This window comes from Acanthopagrus latus, chromosome 17 (assembly GCF_904848185.1).
Source record: "Acanthopagrus latus isolate v.2019 chromosome 17, fAcaLat1.1, whole genome shotgun sequence".
Taxonomy (NCBI): domain Eukaryota; kingdom Metazoa; phylum Chordata; class Actinopteri; order Spariformes; family Sparidae; genus Acanthopagrus; species Acanthopagrus latus.
Window position 1 is genome coordinate 10,301,046 of NC_051055.1, and position 25,629 is coordinate 10,326,674.

The window sequence follows — 25,629 nt, forward strand, 5'->3', positions numbered from 1 at the left end:
GAGCGCTCCCTGAGAGCACTGATTACATTCAAATTAATCTAATAAATCACGACTGAGCATACATTTCCACCCATTCAATAATTATAATTTGGTTAGCCCAAACAATTTCAAGCAATAACAGCGACATAAGCAGCTGTATCACATTTATCTGAAATCATCTTTCCGCAGCACAAAACAACATCCTGCACGGCTGCTTCTACTTCACCTTCAGCTTAATCAATTTAGGAAGCCAATTTTCTTCCAAACATTCCAATACTGGGAAGGACAAGGTTGTTATATCCATCTTATTAAGAGTGAATACTCTATCATTAGCAAATCAATTGCACTTTCTATTCACGTGTGGAAATGGCTGGACCGAGAATAAATCGACGCCCTCCCCCTCCCGCACAAAGCCTGCTCCACCAAGCTATATGTGGAGTGAGAAATCCTTTTCTTGTTCAAATTATTTGGAATTGTCCTTTAAACTTCTCCTCTTGCTCCAAAGCAGCTTATAGACAACAATGTCAGGTTGGCCCATAGACGACCTCTAGCATGACTGATCCTCTGTAGCTCTGCCTAGCTCTGTGTGTGTGCGTGTGTGTGTGTGTGTGAGTGTGTGTGTGTCTGTGTTCATGATTCGGAGAATCTTGACATAGACAGAAAAAGAAAGAGAGAAAAATAGACAACAGAGAGGGAGTATTGTGGATGTTAAATGTCAGATTAAAAGGCTGTGGCACACACACACACACACACACACACACCATCAGGACGACAATTCTCTGTTTACATAGACCGTTGGACTTGAATAGCAGCTCATAGCACAGGCCACAGTCAGAGCTAACAGGACTGAATTGATGCTTTCAATGATGAGGAGATGCTCCTTTTAAATGTTAAGCGATAATGTGGCTTAACATGCTAATAATCGTGCTTTAATAGACTTCTACACCTTCACACTAAGCTCTGTATCTACAACTCAGTCAGTGCTACTCCAAAACAAACAAAAGCAGGTGGTGTTTATATTTCTGGTGAAAAAAGAAAGCAAGACAGCCATCAGACAGCAGTGGAGTGGTGGATGCTATTTATCTTCTGTCTTACTGTTGTTTAAGTATGCACTATACATCTGTATTCATTCCAAAATCTACAGAGCCTCAACACAAAATTTAATTGTGGTGCATAACCACTGAAAGTCATCTCACACTAAATGATTTTGTTTTAATATGACATAGACAAAGTCATCTCACATGTAATTATTTTGTAAATGATCAAACAGATCAACTATATATTTTCCCAACAACCACACTAAAACTAAATACACAAATACACTTGGACAACTTAACACACACATCACCTCACTATAGAATACACAATCATACGTAATAACAGACAACCTTGGACAGCTTGTGTCTATTGAAATCTTTTTCAAAAGAAAATAAGACGAGAAACATGTGAGAAATAAGAAGAATAAAACACACTCTTGGTCTTGAATTGATTTCAAGGCCTTGAAGGTGAATCACAGGATCAGCTGATTCAAAGTACTTAAGTAACTATAGAAATCTTATCATTTTGGTCTGTTGAAGGCAAGGTTAAGTGTATAAGCATAGAGGTATATATTACCTGTTGAGATAAGAAATACGCTCCATGATAATAAATCTGAGAGATGTGAGCATTTGTTATCTGGAGCGATAAGAAATACGCAGCATGATAATAAATATGAAGGAAGCTTCACTTAAAATGATTTTCATCTCTTCGAACAGTCTGATCAAAAGCCTAAGAATATGTGTATTATTTAATCACAAGCCTCATCAACATATGGCTTTCTAGCTACTAATATATCTTTAGCTGTACACCGATGTGATCCAGCACACACACATAAACGCAATCGACACAGACATGGAGTAACAACACAAGCTATTTGATTACAAGCTGTTTGTTTCAGGTGACTGCTTGGTGGTTGGTCTAGGAAATGATGTGTGAAGAACAAAATTGACATCAGGAGAGAGCAAAAAAGGGCAAAAGTTCAACACTATTGAATATTTTATGTTACCTGGTCGTACATAATGCAGCTGACACAACACTTTTTTACATTATAACTTTCGAATGAGCCATCCCAGAGCAGAGCCCAAATTGGGAAAAAAAAAAAAAAAAAAAAAAAAAGTGCAAACCTCACACTTTACTGTCACAACAGATATTTGACTTTGCACACAAACATGATCCATCACATAAGGTGTGTTAAGATGTCAAACCACCTGAAAGCCAGAGGGGGAGCTATGCTGTTCAAGTACGTAAAGCCTGTTTATTAGATATAGTCTATTAGTTTGTATTTTCTGCAAGAAATGTAAAAACAATCAGTGTCCTAATTAACTTCACTAATCTATCTCTAACATATCTTTAAAATAATAATAATTATAGTGGTAGTGAAAACAACAACCACAATAATAAACAATATACAAATATCATTATAATAACAACAATAATAATAAATCCAACCATTTTAAAGATTTGTTTGGTTGAACCTAAAACAGTTGTTTAATACTGCAACAAGATTCATAGGTGCATTACGTTTGTTGGAGATTTTATACATGCTTTGACACATGGAGATCCTAAAATCCATTGTTTACATTTTGAGCTTAAATCAGCATATTAATGTTGATCATTAATTATCTAGAACATTTTGTTGTATTGACTAGATAAGTCTAAAGAAGTATTTACAATATATAACATAATACAAGATTATCATTGTATTTGAAAAAGTAAATTATTTATTTATTTTAACAGAAATAAGTAATTCCATAAAATTCAAAATCTTAATTTGATTTAACCTGGCATTAAACTAGGTTGATATGAATCAGCTGTTGTTCTCACAGAGTTCATTTCAAAGATATAACTTGTTTCTGTGTTGGATAATCTTGAATGTTATATAAGATGACTAAAATCTGTTATGTTTTCACATACCTCATCATCATATAGATAATATAATAAAATGACAGGAATACTGTATATTACTGGAAATGTGCTTATTTAATAGAAGTTGTGAAGCTTCATTTTAATGGTTTGTAGTTATTCAAAATAAAACAAAACAACTACTGAAAAGTCAGATTACATTGTGACACTTAACATAATGGACAATAATATAATAATGTTTTATCTTAAAATATATGCAGTGTTCTGTAGAGAGGATATGTAGCTTACAGTTGTTTTTTATTTTACAGGTTTCATGGTATTTAGTGCCCACATTCAAATATCCAGAATTTTGCAAAAACAATTTGTATCTTTTATAAAATGCTAAAATAAAATTTGATTATCATAAAATATACTGAATCCCTCCTGACCACATGCAGCAATATTGAGGACATTTTAAATGTATAAATGTAAACATATGAGATATGACTGTACCAACTTTCATGTTTTTATCAAAAAGATTACACAACGATTTTGCACAACTCCACCCTTCTATAGTGAGGAAAGCCGAAGAAAACAAATCAGTATCGGATGAAAATCTGAAGCGACAGAGGCGACACAATCTTGTAAACAACAGCCATGGTTGCCACTTTGGCTCTCTGTCTCACTGACCGCTCTGTTAATCCACTTAAGACACAATACACAACAGACCCATGCTACATGATCCCAACAATTTATCATTAAAAACATTTTATCTCAGGTGTTCCACCGCTGTTATAAAAATCATGACTTTTGGGGTAAAAATGACTGAAATTGCAGGATTTTGACGTGCAGACATTAAAGGACAAACACTATCCCTGGGTCATCGGGACCTGGCTGTGGTCTGTGTAATTTTTCACGGTGTCTTCTCTCTCGCTCTTTCCTCTCTCCTCTGCATTACCTTAACAAAAGACTCACACACACACATACATCCACTCCACCAGTGTGACAGACAGGGAGACAAAATGGCTGAATGGTGATGGAGGAGCTGCATGTTCCTTTATGTGTCGACTAATCAGCCAGCACTAACATGTGTCAACACTACACTCACACTCTCCTCCGAAAGGGGACATTGTCCCACAGACAGAAGGAAAAACTAACACTCCTTCGATATCCTGACAACAAATGTGGAGCAGATAAATAAAGCTTCGGTCATTGTCAGGATATCTGCAGCTTGATATCAAGATTATTATTTTCACAAGGAAATGTTTGAGGGAAAACCAAAAATTTATTTAATCTCAGTTGATGTATTTTTAAAACCATTTCTCGTATGCTGTATTAAATCGGAGCAACTGGAGGAGGTTTTATAACGACGGCTCCTCCGTGACAGCGGAGGGCTGGCCGACGGCTACCTTTTGAAGCCTGCTGCAGCAGCACTGATATCCTTCACCACACGTACACATACAGTGTCATCAGTAGTCTGCAAATCCTGCTTGTCTCCACTTCTGCTGTATTTTATTAATATAATTGACAGCTGACAGTATCATCAAATACAAAAATAATATTCTGTTGATACTGTATATCTTGAGTCAACCAAGACCATTGAAGATGGAAAGTAAAAAGACCGTAATAGATAGATAGATAGATGGATAGATAGATGATTCTAAAGTAGGGTGAATAAATAAATGCTTTGATTTTTTTAACAATAAAATCATTTTGATCATCCTCAATCCATCCCCCAATTATTAAATCACATAAATATCATACAGTAATAGAATTAACTGAAAATTGTATTGACATGGAACACATGCCTCGTTAAAAATGAAAACTGAAAAATGATAATGATGAAAGTTAATTTGACTAATAGCCACACTGTGTTATGGTGGGTCTTTTGTGAGCCTGTAGATTTTTCTTGTTTTGCACGAGTCAAGCCCCTCTCTCTCAACCATCATGCATAAACACTCTACAAAAAGGACAGAGATAGAGTAAGAGGAGAGAGGGAGAGAGGTGGAGAGATAATGAACCTGTGTCTGCTACTGCTATAGGCAATCAGGAACTAACCTTGTGAATAATCAAGGCTTGGCAGACTCGTGAGAGAGGGGGTGAGAGAGGAAGAGAAAGAGAGAGTGACTATAGCACCAGTCTCTAATCCTATCAGTCCAGTCCTTGGTGTGTGTGTGTGTGTGTGTGTGTGTGTGTGTGTGTGTGCGCGCGTGTTTGCGTGTGTGTGTGTGTGTGTGTGTGTGTGAGGTTTGCTACTTTAGGACAGCTCCCACTGCGAGCACTGAAAAGCAACCTGAAATCAAAGCCTAAATGCATCTGTGTTTATGTTTATCACACAATGGCAAACCTTCTCTCGCTGAGGCCTTCTATACATCTGAATCGCTCTCTACGGCTCTGTGTCTTTCTCTGCCTCGCCATGCATTTCCAGGATTTTATTTTGTGTGTTGTGTGTTACATATCAGTGCGTTCCCCTTGAAATGGCTTTCTTTTTAAGCTGTGCATCACTGTCAACTGCACAAAAAATGACTGTAGGGCTCGTGCAGGGTAAAAAGGCATGTATAACCTCTAACACTGGCATGCTGGTTTTAGTGTAGGGTAAGGGGGAAAGTACATATTTTATTTGCATTTAACAGTGGTGTGGCATTGCTATATGTTTGGTAAAGGGGGGTCAAGTAGTTGAGTGTAGCTGTAAAATAAAAATAAAAGGACAGCAAGTGATGGCACAGACAACTGTAAGTTGTCAAAAATCAGCAACAAGGAAACAAATGTTATACATTTATATCATGTGCTTAACATATTGAATAGTCCTGCATTGATTACTACAGGACTAAGATCATATCCTTGCGTTTTCTCAACATGTATTATGTCTGTACATGCTTCCTTCATAACAACTGCAAGCTGCATGCAGTTCTCCTTTTTGACAAGGACAGATTTGGAACAAATGACCGCTGCTCTGTGCGTGTAAAGGTGTGTATGTGGCAACACAAACAACAGCTGATGCTATGGACAGGTGGACAGAAGGTCGCCTTTCCCCACTGATGTGCACACAAGCATTTTAACACACACCACATATGTGTTAGCATGTTTGTGTCGCCACAAATCTCACATACTACGCATATATAATTGGGCAGAGTGCAGAGCTAGTAACTCTAACTAATGCATTGTTCGACATGCACACAAACACGCACACCCATACAGCCTCCGAACTTGTGTGCGAACAATCAGACATACACACGCTGACGGAAAAACACAAAACAACTCCAAATGCCAAAATGAAACAATTGCCCGACAGAAATCAATATAACAACAATGGTTCTTAGAAACAAAAATGACAAAGCTGCGTCTTCTGTCTTACGAAGCCGTCCGCTAAAAGCATATTTCTCGCCCTCCATCTTACAGCTGGCTGGCCGACAGGCAGACAAAGAGACACTACCGCAGTGTGAAAATATACTGACGTAGCTGGCTTCTCTGTGGCTGAGATCGGTCTGTGTGTGTGTGTGTCTGTGTGCGTGTATTTGTGTGTGCGTGTGTGTGTGTATGTGAGTGTGTGTCCATGCTTTAAGCATCGAAGTAAATATGCATGCTATGTTTTGGAGCAGGTGCACATGTGTAGAAGCTTCATGCGACTTTACTTTTGAATATGCAGCAAGTTTACGTCCATGTATGAATGTTCACTGTTCTGATTGTATATGCATGTATGTCTTCTTCATGTGTTTTGTTGCTATGCCCTTGTGCGTTCATGTGTGTGTGTCAGGAACACAGTGGGGATGGGCATGTTGTAGCTGCAGCAATCTGAATTCCCAGCATCTCACTGTTCGTTCTTTCCTTCCTCTTTTCTCACTCGATACCTCTCCTCTCCTCTCCTCTCCTCTCCTCTCCTCTCCTCTCCTCTCCTCTCCTCTCCTCAGACTATTCCACAGAGCCAGTTGTAAATAAAATTGCAGAGCTAGAATTTTAATGACGGTCTCTTCTTCCCTATTGTCTGGTTTCTGCCTAGACAGACATATAGAGGCATTTTTGGAGGATAACAACACACATTCATGCAGAACATATTCGGAATCTATCTCAACCACACTAATAATAATGTTACTACTAATAAAACTATACTGTTGCAATACAAGCTGAATGGATAGTGTTAAGATGTTTTCATTGGTTAGCTTAGTGTTAGCTTCTTGATTAATCATTTTAACTAGCTATTTCATGAGAAGATACTAATACTAGGTAATTGTCTGTCCAGCAGCCATGTATTTGACACAGCTATACACGTATACCAAATGATATTTGAATCATCCACCATTATAAAACCTGAATCTGAAGAGGTGTATGCATAACACGAGTGATAGTGTGTGGTGCAGATGCTCACCTGTGTGACGGAGGCCTGCAGAGGGCCAAGCCAGATAAGAGACAAAGAATGGGACATCAGCTAACCCTTAAAATCCCATCAACTAAGGGTTTAAAAACGAAGGGAAAAAAAGGAAACCTTAATACAAACTAAAACAGTAAAAAATGGTCCCCTATCTTTGGTGTGGGGTGAATTTAAAAAGTAATAAATGTAGGGTGTTGAGGTAAGAGGAAAAAATCATAAAAAAAGCAAGGGAGAGAGAGTGAGAGCAGAGGCATGCTAGCACTTCACTGATCAACTTTAAACTTTGAGAACAGGAGCAACAGATGCAGTGGTGGTGTATTGTGGAGGGTATTAGGGTGAGGGACACCCCAAAATCTCCCCCGCTGCGTGTATGCGTTTGTTTGTGTGTGTGTGAGTGTGACAGCAGGGAGCAGCTCAGCGCAGGACGCTGCACACAGCAAGGGGCCATTAGACATGGTGGGGTGACCCACATAAAAGACGCACACACACACACAACCATGAAACTTTCCTTTTTGCAGCCAATGTGCCATGATAACCATAAAGCCGGGATTCTTTAGCATTGGGTTTAGCATGGCCATTGTCACATGGTTCTCAGGTTCTCACAGTGTAGGATTTGGTGGGCAACTGCTGGTCCAATAAGCCTCAATATATTCAGCACAAATCCAACAAACCCTTTTCATCAATGAAACACATTCTTCCTGCTCAATTTTCTGAGTGAAAACTTCTCACAGTGGATGCTCTGCTGTACTTCTCTATATTAAGCCTCAACTCACATTGCATAAACTTGAGCCATGAAGGGCTAATTTCTGTAATTCTGCCAGCATTTACTAACTGACTTGTGGTGATATGATGGGGAGGAACAGCATGTGGTGGGCTGTGAATATGGGCTTCATTCCAGCACATACAACTAGCAACAAACTACAGCCACAACATCACTAAAAAAGGCCTGTCTGACACAGAAAGTCTAAACAGAATTCAGTTCATTACATTCACAAGGTAAGAGATACTGTAATGCATTGGATTACTTTATATTACATTGCAGTACACACCCCTCCACAAGCATCTCAAAGTTAAATCAAAATGTCAGAAAGTTTCCCTGGGCATGTGCAGTAAGTGATTTGATTCTGCAAAATTATTGTCGCTGTCATTTTTTAAAAACAACATACTTTGAAGACACCATCTCTCCTCTGATCTTTCATTGTACTTTCTAATAACTACAGTTATCACTGTAAACTGGCTTCAAATGTGTATTTTTTATTGAACATAACTTAAAAGTAGAGCCCGACCAATATATCTGTTGCCACATATCATTGGCCAATATTGGCCGATCAAAGATATATTGGTGTCAGCACATATGATGTCCAATATGCGCTGATATGAAAACTTTTCTTCAGACATTATAATGTGGAAAAAGATGCTTGGGCTGATTTACAACTATTACATTCCTACTGAAGTTCACTGTCAGTGCACTGAAACATTTTAGACTATAAATTTGATTTGTTAAACTAAGAAATAATTTGCCTCCATTACATATCTTTGTCAAAAGTGTTTAATTCTTTCTCCTAATTTTTACCCCCTTTCATTATGGGCACCAACACTGATCCCAAACATTGAGTATTGGTCGGGCTCCACAAACAGTAGAACATATTGTGTAAAAAAACATGAGACACAACAGGACTGTAAAGCATGACAATGTGTTAACCATGTCAGATATACCACTGTATAAACTGTCTATTTCAGTAAGTCATACATGGCCGAATCAATAATAGATGGACCTTAATAAATATTTAAAATATACACGCTTAGAACTACAACTACACTTCATCTAGTGGTGTAACTGAGATGTTGGGCAGGGAAAGTGTATGCACCTCACTAATTTTGTTGTGATACATTTCGATGCATCAAAACCTTTCATTTCCGTCCGAGATTAATAATTTATCTTGTGTGACTACCAGCAACTTTTAAAACTTGTCATATTTTTAATGATCCATAATTTAAAAAAAAACGAATGAACCTCCATAACCTCCATTATCTCTGTTAACGCTCAGCCACCTTCACCAAAGCTCAAGAAGTAGCCTAGCTCAGCTCGTAAACACGATGCACATGCTTATGTCTGTTCTGTTTCACCATCCTATTGGGTTTTAAATTTACGGTTATTGACTTTTCTGCATCAAGGCATAATCTTTCAAGAAAGAATCTATGTATCAATCCCCCAACCCCACACCTACTGGGAATACATCATATGCAACTTAGATGGAGGCTTTTTTGCTTTTCGTTTCTTTTTTTTTTTTAAATTAAAGATGACAATTTAATATTTATAACTGTGGCATTTAAATATCTGTGCTAGCTAAGGAGAAGCCTGTCATGTCCATAGTGTGTAATACTATGGACATGACAGGCTTACTGTATTCTAGATTATCAATGGACCTTCCATCTTTGTCCGAACTGTGCGAAACAAATCCAGACCTGAGTTCCCCTTCTATTTAACCACTATGAAGTAATAGGCCTGATCTGTTTCATTTTTATGTTGGTTCCTTGCTGTATTTCATAACTTAATAGATGACCAAGTTACTATATGTGTTCACTAAGGCTAACTTGTAATTCCTCCAGTGTGGTGATAGTCACTGAACATTTTCCTTGGTGCAAACAAACTCAGAAATCTGTCTGCGCCCAGTAATCTATGCATTTGTTCATCTATGCAGTCCCGATAGTGATCTATTCACGCAAGTATACGTTCCTATATAAACAGGCACACTTTCAGAACTGTAAGTCCAATTATTAATTTGACTAAGCTGAGGCAGCATCACGTTCTCCAGTAACTCCAAAACACTGTTGTGTTCTGTAATAAATCTTGAGCCATGTCTTTTTTCTCTCTCAGATAATTACAATTTGGCTGCACAGCTCCTCTTCCTCACAGTGCTTCACAGCAGACAGATTGGTGTGTTGGTGAGTTGGCCTGCAGTTCTGAAACTCTCCTTCTTTCATTATCCTTATCTCTCCATATCGCTCTCTCTCCTGCCCCCACAACACACACAGACACACACACACACATACTGTACATTGCCAGGGGGATTTGCAGCAGCTAGACAGAGCGCAAGAGACTGTGTGTGTGTGTGTGTGTGTGTGTGTGTGTGTGTGTGTGTGTGTGTGTGTGTGTGTGTGTGTGTGTGTGTGTGTTTGCACAGCAGGGAGTTGCCAATTACAGCAGTGATTAAAACCCAGTACTGTGGAAAGAGGGAGTGATAGAGGGAGGAAGGAAGACAGAGAGAAAAAGAAAGGGGTACGGAAAGACAGACAGACAGAGCTACAAGGACACAAACATGTTCCTATACATGCAGCTTTTTCCATAAATGGTACAAAACTGCAGTTGTGATATTTGTGGACAGCCTGAGTCAAAGATTCAGGCTATTTTCTGTGCAAAACCTGAGTAGGATCTCTGTAAAGGTGAGTGCATTTGTGTCAAAATAACTGGCGTCATTATTGTAAGGAGGATAATAACAGATAATCAGAAGCAAAGTGCATTTCCTCAGACTAAGCCAGCCACTCCTGCTACCTCTGCTGATAAAGCTGTGTCACAACATTTTAAATTTTGTACATGAAGCTTAGTCGAACTGTACTGAGAGGAAGACATGACATGGGATTTAACGCTCCACACATTCAGTGACAGGCTGTGGCCAATACACATTGCAGCCTCTTGTCCTATGCATTTTCCACATCTGACCTGCCTTCACGGCAGAAAATGTATGGCAAAAGAGAAAGGTGGAGACCCCTTGCAATGAATCAGACAGAAGAGTGAATGGAGCGAAAGAACAGAGGAAGGGGCAGAATGACAAACAAGTGAATGGCACCAGTGTATCTTTCCCTTGTCAGGACTTGGTAATCGATAAGATATTTCACAGTTCACATCAAGGAGCAGAGGCAGCTGCATCTCTCACTTGATGAACTGTATGCATTCACCACATAAACTAGAGCCTGTGGCTGCAAAAAGAGGAGAGGTATGTTAGAGCACTGGAGGAGAGGGTGGTTCAGAAGGAATAGATGAGAAAAAATAAGTTGAAGACAATGGCAGAAAAAACATGGCAACACAATAGAGGCTATGCATTTAGCAATACTGCATAGATAATCAAATTCTCATTGTCATTAGCAATACATTAATTGCAGCCATTAAATTTATTGAAGCCATTAATAGCAGGCTCATTGTAGAAAATGTAATACACTTTATGTAAAATGTTATGAAATACCGATGCCTTGGGAGTGTAGGTCGGGTCACTTCCTTCCCAAACGTCAGTGTTTCACAAGTTAGGAAACGCAAAGCATCAGTATGAGATTCAAAAACTTTCTTACAGCTTTCACGTTTCATGAGCTGTGTCTGAACCGGTCTTTGTATTTATGAGTATCACTTGTGTGGGTGATGGCTCATTCATTATTGATAGTAAAGTCTTTTCTCAATAACAACACAGGAGAGGCTACATTCACACCAAACCTGGCAATCTGGCAAAAATGCACGTATTCCCATTCAACTGAATGAGGGCAATCCTCCCTCTAGTCTCCCCTACAGTGGGAGTTCCCCCCTGCAGGTCCTCTGCAGTGCATGGCGGATTCAGTAGAAGAGAAAGTACTCCCTATGTAGATGTAAAAGGCTCATTCTTAAGAAGCAAGAACACAATGGTTCTTATTTTCAGGTGATTAGACAGTAATGACAACATAATTATTATATAATATCTAATTTCTTCCCCCACACTGGACCTACAGGCTGAAGCACTTTAATGAAACAAATCTAGCACTAGTAATGTCTGCAGGGTTTTACAGGCATAACCACCGCATTTCCTCTAGTCATGATGTTAAGTCATGCGCCGCATTAGTGGTCTGTCAGATGGTACAAGCTCCCTACTGGGAAGCACCTTTTACATCAGCCTCCTGGTGTACTTATATTCAGGAGATGTGGTATTTTTGTAGGCTTAGAAAACGTGTGTTGACATCGGATGCAAACGATTAAATAAATCCTCTAATGTTGACTATGCGGTGATTAAACCTCAACTCACATTCACTGTAAAATGCAATTCATTCTCATGCCTTGTGGACTATAAGAATTGAAAGCAAATGAAAACTCAAATTCTAAAAAGAACAAGTTGAACAGGTATTTAGATGCTAAATATTACAAATCCTCCTTGGACGTAATCAATCCGGAATGTGTTGTCACATTTATTTGTGAAAGTTTGGCCTCAAGGATAGCCAATTCATTAACTAAAGCTATGCAACAGATGGCAAGATTATATCAGCTATTTGTTTTATCATTATTCAGGTATTGACATATTGAGAAGGGTCCAGCTTCAACATTGCAGACTGTACAAATCACACCCCTACCAATCCCGCCCCTGACAAAACCAGCCCATTTCTCAGTGGCCAAGGAAGTAACATGGCCACTGAGTCCAAACCAAGACCCCAGGAGGAGTGCCAGGCTTAGAAGCCAGTTTTTGTAGTGACCAAACTATGTAATTACACTGTCACATGGCACACTGTAGCCCAAAAAAACACTTATTACCATGAGCTGGCATTCTGAAAGAAGGCTCTGTAAAACAGCGGATAATCTTTTTGGAGCGTCACAGCCCTCGCGAAATGACTTGTTTCACTGTCATAATTTGAGCCATCGGTCCAATAACATTTGGAAATTATTTTATCCACATTCAAGTTAGCTAGGCATTAAACAAGAAGTTAGCCGGCTTTCATAAGAATGAATGGGGCCCTGCCACCAAAGCTGTGTCCAGTCGAATAGGTCCATGGTCCAAACCACCAAAGATATAATGATAACCTATGCATCTGAAGCACAACAAAATATGACTTTGACAGCAAACAATGTGATTTGATAAAAAAAGGAAATTAATTCCGAAAAAGGTGATTAATAAAGTATATTTTCGTCCTCTGTATCTTCTTCCTCTAAATCAACAAAGAAATCAAAACCCTGCCTAAACCATATTTCAACCTCCTTTAACTTCAATGTTTGTGCTGCAGCTGCAGCTGGATATACTGGCTCAGTCTGGTTGACGTTACAGGCTTGTGACTGTTGCTGTTGAGTAAAAACCTTTTGTTATCTTCAACATGTGTGTGTTCATAAGCTTTGGGGGACTGAAACGTCACTCATCCCTAAAATGGACTTTTGTTAGTAGAGAAAAAGGAAAATCGAAATTACCAAAACTGAAGGAACAATGTTTTTCTGACTAACAGCTAATTGGGCATTCATTCACTAGTTGTGGACCTTTTAACAGCTCGCTGATAGCCTATTTAGTTTTTTATGTATTGATTGCAAACAAAAACTTACCCTTTGTCAGTGTTTTCTGTCTAGCACGACAATATGGCCAGAAAAGAGTTCATAAACACATTTTCAATACAAATGTGATATTTTGTACCTCAAAGCTGAATTAAAATTCCTTGATTCATTTTATTCATCATATCGAAAGCCAGGCAGCCTCTTTCTAATGAAGCCAGCGGACAGTTTGATGTTTGTGTGTGTTTGTGTGTGTGTGTGTGTGTGTGTGTGTGTGTGTGTGTGTGTGTGTGTGTGTGTGTGTGTGTGTGTGTGTGAGTGCGTGTGTGTGTGTGTGTCTGCAGAGTGGCAGGTGAGTGAGCTATCTGCAGTGCTCACACACTCACCCCCTGCTGTGTTTAATCAATACCATTCTGAATTCCAGTCTTCACACATGTGCACGCACACACACACACACACACACACACACACACACACACACACACACACAAACGCGCACGCACACACAGACAAACACACACACACATACAGCCTTGCAATATCTTTTCATACGACACCAAGGGAATACTAAGTATGAGCAACTTCACACTCCTCCTTGGTGCATAAACAGTGCACACACAAACTGACACGCACATACACATAAAGGTTGAATGTGTGTATTTATTTGTGTGCTTTTTTTTTTATTTGTGGGTGTGTGTGTCCATGGGTGGGGCTAATTAATTCTAGACCATCATAGTCTGCTGGGAGAGTGGAATATCAAGATTGAGCAAGAGATGTAAGTGTTTGTGTGTGTGCTTGTGTGTGCGTAGGGAGGTCTCAAGAGGATTCAGAGCAGCAACCGGATCGATTCAAGTTCACCCAGGATAGAGAGAAGAGGGGGGTGAACAAGAGCAAAACACAATAAGAGAGTGAGAATAATAATAATCACTTGTTTTCACTTCTCTACTTTTTGTTTCTATTAGCGTTAACATTTCATTTTAACATTTATTTATGAAGCAGACATTTAAAGATCACAACCCAGCAGCGTGGTCTGCCCTTGGAGTAGCTACAGTGGAAAAGCTGAAGGTTAAACGCACTGCTCAAAGGCACCTGGCCAGTAGCCGATGATGAAGGACAACTTTTGTTCACTTTTCTCTACCACACAATCCAACAAAACCCTGGGACCAAATTACAGCTGTTTACCTTAACTAAATCTATGAAACTTTTTTCACCTTGACGCAAGAAATCTTAGGTTAAAACACTGACTGAACCTTAGCAAATGAAAAGAAAGCATGACTGATGTTTTTAAAGTGGTTTGTCTAAACTCATGGCTCATGGGACTCGAAGGTCAGTGAGTGGTCTCAGTAGCATTACTCATGCGGTACTTCTGCATTTTTGCATAGCGTCAGGAGGCAATAATCACGAGGAAGTGAGCGGTGTGTTGTGCAACAAAGGTCATCAGCTGGTTATTGATGGGAAAAACCACAAACCAAAAAGGAAGTCAAGCCTCACCACTATTTCACTTCCTCTTTTTATCATGCTGGTATTGTGGTTGATTCTTGTTTTGTTATTTTTCGACTTTTATACTGCTGTTCATATTTTCGCAGATATTTTTACAAGACTGCAGATTCACGTATTTTTCATCGTGTCTAGGAGTGACTCAACAGCCTCTTATGGTACGTCAAAAATGTTTTTTAAAGTATAGAAAATGACTACAATTAAAAAAACTACTGCACCAGTGAAGCTGACTTTACTAGATAACCAGTAAATACAGCTAATTATATCAACAATGAAAAAATATTATGAGAACATTATGAATTTAAAGGTGTAGGAATATCACATCATGTGTCATCTTTGCAAGGAAATCACATTTTAGGAAACTCAGTGTAATCGTAATTTGGTGGTAATGTATGTAAATACGTTTGTATACTGAATGTTATTAAAGTGTGTTACTTAATGTTAAAAAAGCTTTATGTTAAAACAGTTTAATTGACACTAGTATTGCATTAAAACAGTTAATGCTTCACAAGCTAATATTTACCCAAGAAGAAGTCAAAATAATCATGTGTTTTTTTTCAGAAATAATTCGAAAGCAGCGGGTTGCAAACAATTAATATGCCTAGTAAAATCCTTGGGGATCACAGGGCAGATGTGTGTATCTTTGTGAGTATAAGTCTGACTCATAAGCTATTTCCGATCTGTTTCGAAGCCTCCCCATCCCATCCCCACTGTCTATCTCCACCGTGTAAAAATAACTGGAGTTAGAAAAATCTGAAAATGGGCCGCTGTAAGACAGAGAATAATTAAGACGAATACAGTGCTTGTGTTTTTACCAGTCACACTTTTCCTCTCCATTCCCCACTCCCTATGTCTTTCAGGACATTTTCTGTCCCTCCTGACACCTTGCTCCCCCCCTTTACACACACACCCTCCCTGCAGCTCACCTCACATACACACACACACACACACACACTACACCAACCAGCTCCCCTGCTGTGACAGCAAACACTCATCGCACATGATCACCATGACGATATGGAAATATGAATTATGCATAAAGGCAGCCTCGCCTCGGCTGTGGGTACAAAGCCGTGTGTTGTGATATTCTCCTTTCAAATGATATGGGAAATATCCCCTTAGTATTAATAATATAATAATCTATTCTACCACATTATTCTCTTCTGTATTACTGCCTCATAGATTTGTGATTTGTTAGGTGTTGAACGTATTCAACACGCATAACATGAAACCATTAACAAATTAAATTCAGGAAACACTGCATTGTGTGTTTAAAATTAGCATAAGTGATGAAACATTGCATTCATATCCCAAGTCTAATCACAGCGACACAGAGCTAATTCCAATATTGCCCTTTAAAAAAATGTTTCAGCAGTGGGGGTGAATGTAATTATATTTTGCTGACTTCGCTTTTCTTAATGTTCATCAGTGTGTCACTCCAAGGTCACAGTGCAATTAAACATCCCCACAGAGAGAGAGCATAATAGGCATGCAAAAATGTAATACAATGTCACTATGTTGCCTATTGTTTATTTAAATTACGTCCAAATTGTATTATAGGCAGACGTTTCATCAGCTCAGATCTTGACAGAGAGACGTATGAAACTGCTCTCAGCATCGAAACCCTGGCAAGAGCCATCTATTTAACAACACTGGCTATTATTAGATATTTACCTAATACAAATTTGACATTGAGATTATTGAAGTAGCAACATATCTAATGTTGACAGATGGACACAAAAAAGTGTCTGCTATATATATATATATATATATATATATATATATATATATATATATATATATATATATATATATATATATATATATATATATATATATATATATATATATATAATACATATATAAAGCAGTTCCTGGAAGGGAAAATAAAGAGGCTTTTGTAACATGGGGAATCTGTACTGTACAGACTGGGTTAAACATAGTCGACTGTAAGGTTACAGCATGGCCCCATGCTGTTTCTATACAGCAGGTATCAGGTTAGCCAGTGGGTAAAACAGTCTATGTACAAATAATGGCTCACAATGACTGGAACAACAAAAGCTGTTTTATTTTATTGGCAGCGTCCAGCCATAATCTAATGGTTTAATTTAAATCACATTAAATTTTGGCTGATGTTAACATTTATATCCCAGACACCCTGAAGCAAAACAAATGACCATATTACAGAGAGTCCATCCTTCCTAATTAATCAAATGAATAATTCGTTTTTTACTGCAACTAATCCATCTAATCACACATAATCTAATGTTACTGATGATTATTCACATTGTCTTCTAAAATATCTTCACACTGTGGCTGTGATTCCTGCTGCTTGTCATACTTATCTGTTGATATCTTGTCAACATAAAGTGCTGGTTTTGTCATTTTCAGTCAATTCTCCACAGGTTGGATGAGAGTTACTTTCACCATTGCGCTTTTTAGATCTCAGATCAGGAAGAAATCAGGAAGAAATGGCATTCCTGCGCTTCATGCCACAGTCACTTTAACTACTGTAAGCTGTATAGTTTATGAGTTGATCATGGGTTAGGGTTAACAACATGATATTCATAACATTCTTATACATTCCTATTGTCAAATCTTAGTATGTGAATATCTAAATAAAAACACACAAACAGTGTGAAATATTTTCAGTATTTACAATGACATGTGAAAAATAGTGGTTACATAATCATTCCACTTAAGATAAACATAAACTCTTCTGTAATACTATACATAATAATTCTGCCATAATATGTATTGTATTTAAATGCTCAGTCTCACCACATTTTAAACACAGTTTTAACTACTCGCTATAGTTTATTAAATTGTCATTTATTTATACAGTATTTTGTATAATAAACCACTGTGTATTTTCCATTCAGTAATATCTATAATATTCTTGTTAAAATACATTAATATCACTGATCTGTGTCATCAATTATATCACATTTTACAGCTAACATTTAAATTGTCAAATAATACAAACATATTATCGAAATGTCCTAGTTTTTATGCAATACATTTGCATCTATTTGGCATTTCCAGCCTGTTTTCAGCATGTGTTTCTGTATAAATGTGTGGCATTAGCACTTATTTGATGTTTTCGGGCCTTAATGCTATACGTTAACAGTATAAACCCGTCTAATTATCCACTCACTGTGGCAGAGTCGAGCTACACACTAAACAGAGGTGACAGAAGCGTGTGTGGATGTGCTCATGTGTACGTGTCATTTGGTAGGTGCGATGGCGCTCCCATAACTGTCTGCTGACACCTCCTCAGTATGTAAGAACCATCTCTCGCACTGCATTATTTAAAGATAGAGAGGGAGACGCAGACAGGAGGGAGAGGGGACAAGAAGAGAGAGAGGGGGGGAATGGGGCAGAGAGATTCAGGTATCCTTCAACGTGTCTCTACAATGTGTCAGAGTTAGAAACCTCTGCAAAACTTGACTAATTACAGCACTCTCCATCCTCCCATCTTTCTTCGTTTCACATGTGCATCCGCTTTTCTCCCCTATACTGTTTTATTCGTTCATCCCCATCTCCTCTCTCCCCTGCCTCCCTCCCTCCTGCTACAGCTAACAACTTGCCAGGAGAAATATGATTAGCACAGTGGAGAGCTGAGAACCACAGGCTGCTGCAGAAGTCACACACATAAACACACGCGATATTCCCCAACTGCACAGTGAAAGAGAGAAAGAAAGAAAGAGAGAGAGAAAGAAAGAAAGAAACGAGGGAGGGAGGAAAGGTGAAACAGAGAGATAGGGTGTAACTATAATAATACCAGGGCAGCACAGCAACGCAGTGGTTAGCTAATTTAGTGAGTTTTAGTGTGGAGTTTGTATGATACCCCCCCTTCTGTTTATCTGGGTTTTCTCCATCAGCCCAAACATACACAAGGGGATCGGAGAGGCTAAATTGCCTCTGAGTGTGAGTGTTTGTTTATCCATATTCACCATATGATGCCACTGGCGACCTGCTTTGGGAGTGTCCCCGTCTTCTGTTAAATGCATGCTGGGACAGGCACTATTTCTTTCCCCCTCCACTGTTACTGTGAATAGGAATATGTCAGACCAAATCCTGAAATATTATATAAAAGTAACTAAACATTCAAATTTTTGATGATAATAAATATTTATATTAAATACTGCATTCATATTTCATGAGAACTCCATTGTTATGTTTTTTTTTTTTTTTTATGGCTCCACCTAAAATGCTGTGACTGTAGTACCAGGCATCAATCATTGGTTAACGTTCACGCAACGCACACTCCCACAATTCTCCTCAAATAACCCCTGACCATGTTTAAATTTGAACACATTGTGAGCACAGCTGCACACACACAGTTTTTTTTTTTAACAGACATACGCATTGCAGTGAAAAATAAAAGGAGCAACACAAACAACCATCAAAAATGTTCAAAATTTACAAAGTTGTAAATCGACTCTTCATCCTAGAGGAAAGGCCACCACACAAGTATTGATAGAGAAAGGCTTGAAATTGAATTAATAGCTCAGTGACCATTGAAGAATTAAATTAACATAATATTAAAGGCTAATTGGAGGACTGATCGTGCCACTGCTGGATCTTTGCCACAGCAAAACTCAGAACCAATTTTGGATAAGAAAGAAAACAAATAAAATAATTCATAAACAATATCATCAACTGAAGATGTTATCACAAGTCATGACTTCAAGTAACATCAATTTAGCTTGCAAAAAGTTTGCTGTTAGCTCTATCTTTATAAGTGGATTGTGGATTTTTTTATGAAAGAAAGAGTGGCAGCGAGTTAGGGTGAGAAAGAGAGAGAATGACGGAATGAAGGAAAAGACGAGAGGGAGGGAGAGAGACAGGGAGGGAGAGAGAGAGAGGGAGGGAGGGAGAGCGGAGTGGTTTTAGGCCGTTGTGAAAGCCAGCAGGTCACAGAGGTTCCCTTTGAATTTAGAACAAACCACAAACAGTGAATGTCTACTCCAAAAGGCTGAATGACTGATTATAATGGCTGCCTGTTTCGATCTCGTCCCGTCTGCCTCTCAGCACTGCTTTCTTAAGAGTGCTGTGACTAGCAGGCTAACATGTGGGCAGGCCTACCATTTACAATTCCAATTTAGGCATTTAGTTGACGCCCTTATCTAAAGCAAGCAACAATAAGAGCAGCAGTAGAAAAGGCTATGGTGTCTGTGAATCCTGTGATCCTCAGCGGCCTGGTAAAGAGCAAGAGTGGTGGACAACACCACAATGTGAGGAACTCCACAACAGGTGAAATGAAAGGACGACGGAGAGGACAACAAGACAACAGTACAATACTGGAGTATGTATCAACATGTCCTGTGAATAGAAGAACCACAGTGATGCTGTCTTTTAAGCTCCGAATGAACCGACCTTAAAAACACCACAGCCGGGTTTGAGTAACAGTTCACAGTGACTGTCCTGTATTTGCCTAGAGTATGTTGTAATATTGTAAATGGTGATATTCATTCATATTTTTCATCTATAGTCTTTTGTTGATACACTTTTAGAAATGTTTCAAGACACAGCAAAGTCCAGACTACGATTATGATGTAGAAAACGCCAGCATATAGATTCATAATAAAAACACTGACCACATTTCAGATATTTGTAGAATAATATTGGTCCCAAAACTAAGGAAACATGAGAGGGAGTCCAGGACAGGCCAAAGGACACCAACCTATTCTCTCAAGCTACCAATTAGAGAACAATGACATTCACAGTGTGACGGTTTTGTCAAGGTCAAGCTGCATGAACACTGAGCACTCATCATAGCCCGCACATCACTTCCTCCAATCCACCAATAAATATCAAGAACACAACCAGTAGGTTATCAATCCCTAAGATCACCTCTCCTGTTGCTCCTGCTAATATTCTTCTCTACAGGCAGACTTTATAAACTCACAGCTCTTTTCACTCATTAAATCTGATCAAATGTCATCAATCTTCTTACTGCGCTAAAAAGAAAATTGGTGATCCTTGTGTATCTGTGTCAATTTTCAAGTGTTTAACATTGTTGTGTAATCGACTGCCTTGACCTTATATCTACAGTGTAGGTAAGGTTACACGAACAGATGTAGTCTTGTTTCATTAACCTCTGCAGTAGAGGGCACGGCATAGTAATGCACACAAGAGACAACAAACACACAGCACTAAGATCTACAGCATCACAACTACACCCACACGCCCACACGCCCACACACACACACACACACACACACACACACACACACACACACATACACACACACACACACACACTCATTGCCAGCTTCTTAAGTTATCTTCCTGTACTGCACTTACATGTGATTATATATTATTTTCTATATGGGGAATATGTTATCATTAACGGCAACAAAAAAAAATGATATAAATGTACAAACCCTGCAAAGTAATACAAAACTGACTAAATGCAAATGCACCAGAATAATATTTTAGACTGCAAATAATTTTCTGGTTAAAATTCAAGTTAAAAATTGAGTTAACATAAAAATAGATATTATCTGTACTTCTTTATATACTTTTTGCATTAATTATTTACATGTTTGCCTGGAAGAAATCTTCCTCTTAAAAATAATAGTTTCTATCAGAACTTGAATCTGACAATGATTGGCCACAGCAAGTTTGTCTCCTCCCTTCTCATGGTATGTAATGATGAAACCTGTTATTTTGCCTCTGTGTAGGTATCCATTTGACAGAGACTGAGGCATCAAAGGTCAAAGGCAAATATATAAACACTATGATACATAGCAAATGAAAGTGTTGATGTCATTTCAGTTATCTGATGCCAATAATTTAACATCAGCTATCATCACAATGCTACACGCTTTTAACTCAGGAGGACAGAGTGTATAAAGTAATTACCACAATGTTACAATGTCAGAAAGTGTTTAATTACTTTGGGAGTTATTTTGAAACCTCATGTCCAAAAAAACTATGAAGCCAAAAAACACTGATCTTAAAATTAATATGTTGGTCAATACTGGTACACTATACTCCAAAAAAAAAAAAAAAAAAAATCAAATTCAGATTCAGATTCATAAAAATAATATCCATTAGAGCACAAAGATAATTTTGTTATAAGATATGCACTAACAGCTAGTTTTTATTATTAGTGCACTTATGTACCAATAACACCGAGTAATAATGCAATAAGAAAATATTTTGAAATTAGAAACTAATTTTAGATGTGTTTCTTTAGTCTCAAGCAAACAGCTTCCAGTAACTGCAAACATTCACAAGAAAATGTTCTGCAGCAACATCTCTAAGAGGACAGCAAAGAAAACATCAGAACAGAGTAGAACAAAACTAAACCATGCAGGTACTCACTCAGTTAGATGCAGGAATAGCCCCCAAAACACATCACTAAAATGCAGAAGTCTGTCTACTATCCTGTCAGGGTGCAAGCTAGCTGCCTTGGCCCTGGCTGGGCGTTATTTGTGAGCCAAATCCTTAAAGAACAAGAAGCTTTCTCTGTGCCTAAACCTGCCGACAGACAGGGGGCTTTGAAGGCCCCCAACCGAGCTCGGCACAGAGCTTTGAAGCCGACTGAAAACTCAGCTTCTGCAGGACTAAATGAAAGCGAAGAAGAGAAGAAAGTTATAAAAAGCAGCGAAACATCGAGCACTGTTGCTGTTGCAGTTATGAGTTTGTGTGTAGTTTGAGGATTAATTGCAGGCTGTGTTGTCACTTTCACAAATACATGAGGTCTTTGGTGTTGTGACACTGCAGTTTGTCCGTCTGTGTTAAAGCATATTCGCTTTCAATCTCAGACACAGCTGACTGATGCTTTTAACTAGTTGCTTGTTAATACTATCATTTAATAACATTAGGCACATTTTTAAGAAATATTTCTTAAAATTTCCTCAAAACACTGAAATTTGATTCACAAATCACTACAGCTCAATGTAAGATATTTTATGTTTTATGCAAAACTATTTAAAGGAAAACTGTAGCTGCTATTTTTATTCATTTTGTATGATGATGATCCAGAGGAGGGTAAATGCGTGCAGTATAAATTTTGTCTGGATTGCATTTAATTTATATAAACTTCTGATTAATTAAATGGCTCATATTTTAATGATTCAGAATATATACACAGGCTAAGCAGTTATAAAAAAAAAGTGTGACAAAGCTGTTGAGATGATGTCTGTGCCCTAAGTCTATTTCTATTATTTGTGGTGTATTTATTATGAAATGATATTGCTGTGGAACATGATGTAGAGAGTTCACCTCTACTGGAACTATTCCTGCATCCCCAGTTTAATCTATAGATTTGGGCAATAAAATAAAGGAAATGTTGGACTCAGAGGGCCACAATTCCTTGTATGAAGGGCCTCAGACTGAAATTAGAATTTTGAAAATGATATTCAGAATTAGCAAATTTAAAAATATATATACTGTTATATAATTATTTCCATTTCAAATATCATAGCATACGTTATTATCTAGTATATTTCTGATTGGCACAATTAATTGTATTGCTATAAATGATAAACATTCTAATTGGCCAATGGGTAAAACAGATACATTTTATAGGTTGTGTTTTTGTTAATCTTTCACAGAAAGTTGAAAGTTTTGCATCAACAGTGTAATGATTGTTCCTATTTTTCAAAAATAGCAGTTTTGCAGCATTTTCACACAGTATATCATCACATCTATCAGCATAGATCTTGAAACTATGTTAAAAGCTACTGCCTTCAATTGTAAATTGAATATTTTCACAGTAATAAATGTGTGGATTTGTTAAGAATCTTAACAGTGACTTTGCTAGGTGAAAAGCTCAGCTCTGTTTGTCAGTTCTGTCACCTTGATGTCTGAACTCCGGAAAACAACTCCGGTGCCAGGAGCCGTCCATGAAACATCATTGCCACGGTGCTTCTAATGTTACTCCAGCCTAATTAATTATCAAAAAAGCAGACAGCACCAATCTTAACTGAAGCCTGTGTATTTTTCGGGATGTTGCAGCTGATGTTTTAGACACACATCTGCGATCAGATCACTAGCTCTGCACTCTCAGAAAACCATTAATCACTTTCTCCTCCTCTCTTTCTGCCTCTCTCTCCTTTCAATAAGTCCTTTAGAGGCACACAAACCATCTCCAGCAGACAAAACAGTGGACAAGCCTCTGTGATGTCCTGACTCATTCTGCTCCTCTCCTCTCCAAAGCCTTGAGGCCGACGCAATGGGACCCAAAACCAACACGTACATAATGGGGCCTTGTTGGAGCCGCCTTAATGTTTCTAATGTTATGTAAATGAGTAGGGAAGAGGGCAGGAAAGGAGAAGAGAGGAGCAGAGCGGAGGTGGAGGCAGTGGGAGTGTTTGTGTGTCCGAGGAGGCTGCTAAGCTCCCATTACCAGGGGATTAGGCAAATGCTGCCGTTGTATCGATGCTGGTTCGACAGCGAACCGCCAACCCTAATCCCCTCCTCTCTTCTCCTCCCGACAACGCCTCGTCAACGCCTCCTTTACGCCTCCTCTCCTCCTCTCTATATAGTCCACCCCCCCAAACAATCGTTCGTTGAAAAATGTTCACAGAACTTTCTGGATTCAACTTTTCAACTCTCTCCTCTTGTTTTTCAGACATGCATATACACTCGATCTCACATAAACTCAAAAATCACAAATAATACGAGAATTACTTGGTTCACAGCCAGTGTAAATTTGTCTGTTCATTGATTTCTCTGACATGTGGTGTGTGTGTGTGTGTGTGTGTGTGTGTGTGTGTGTGTGTGTGTGTGTGTGTGCGCGTGTGTGTGTGTGTGTGTGTTTGTGAATGTGTGAGAAGTGATCAATATTGAAAGCCAGAGTGCCTTTCTGGTTTGTCTGTGATGTGTTTGCCTGGAGCCTCGAAGTACAGCTATGACCTACTGGCTTCTGAACGCATCAACTCTTCAGTTCGCTGCTCCTCAGACTCTGGGCAGGGGACGAGTGCTGGTCTCTGGATGCTGCTCACCGGTCCCCGGGCGCACTGGTGGCTCTTTGAAAGGGATTCTTGAGACGCCTTTCTGCTTTATCTTCCTGCAGTGAGACAGTCCATGAAGATGGGAGAAACAGCGGGAGAGAGCACATTATGTTCTATTTGTAGGCGAGCAGTCTTCTCAAGCTTGTCTGTTCCGTTGTGTTTTTCTAGACTTAATTATTACATTTAACAATACAGAAATCATTAAATAATAAGAGATTGAAATGGGATTTTGAAACTGTTTTATTTACAGAAAACTCATAAGAAATGCTCAAAACTACCGTTAAATAATCTGCTTGCACGTTTTGGCTACAGGATTGGCAAGCAAATAAACAACAATAAAATGCATAGCTAATTCTACATGATGCCACATACATATCTATCACACAAAGGCAAGAAATAAAGAACAGACTAATCTCTGCTTGTTTTATCACTAACTATTCAACACAGCTGAGGCTGAAGAATGTCATCAAAACGTGAGGAAGATATTCTGAGACAAACTAGCTGTGTGTGTGTGTGTGTGTGTGTGTGTGTGTGTGTGTGTGTGTGTGTGTGTGTGAGTGTGTGTTTGCATCATGACACAGTTGCAGGCAGAACTTGGAATACTCAATTATCACATTAGCACATCCAGGGAGAAGCCGAAAGGCTACACACATGCGTGCACACACACACAC

General features: G+C 38.6%; 1 long non-coding RNA gene across 1 annotated transcript in view; it reads right to left on the reverse strand.

Annotated features, from left to right (window-relative positions):
• The window catches only part of LOC119005362, a 37,529-nt gene that overhangs the window by 6,412 nt on the left and 5,488 nt on the right, over window positions 1-25,629 (reverse strand). The window contains exon 3 of the long non-coding RNA XR_005070478.1: window positions 24,865-25,014. This is a non-coding gene — a long non-coding RNA (uncharacterized LOC119005362). The remainder of the gene's footprint in view (window positions 1-24,864; window positions 25,015-25,629) is intronic.